Raw genomic sequence first — 291 nt, 5'->3', positions numbered from 1 at the left:
AAAAAAAAAAAAAAAAAAAAAGAATCCTGAAAATAAGTGGGCTCACGCCTGTAATCCTAGCACTCTGGGAGGCCGAGAAGGGTGGATTGCTTGAGCTCAAGAGTTCAAGACTAGCCTGAGCAAAGAGTGAGACCCTGTCTCTACTAAAAATAAAATAAATAAATAAATAAAAACTGAGGAAAGAGGATCGCTTGAGCCCAAGAGTTTGAGGTTGCTGTGAGCTAGGATGCCAAAAGAATCCTGGAAATGCTGTGGTCATTTCCTCCAGGCCCCTGGCTCTTTATTATAGCT

Source organism: Otolemur garnettii, unplaced genomic scaffold (genome assembly GCF_000181295.1).
Source record: "Otolemur garnettii isolate 467f Iridium unplaced genomic scaffold, OtoGar3 scaffold00204, whole genome shotgun sequence".
Taxonomy (NCBI): domain Eukaryota; kingdom Metazoa; phylum Chordata; class Mammalia; order Primates; family Galagidae; genus Otolemur; species Otolemur garnettii.
The sequence above is the reverse complement of the archived record's forward strand: the minus strand, read 5'-3'. Positions refer to the sequence as shown.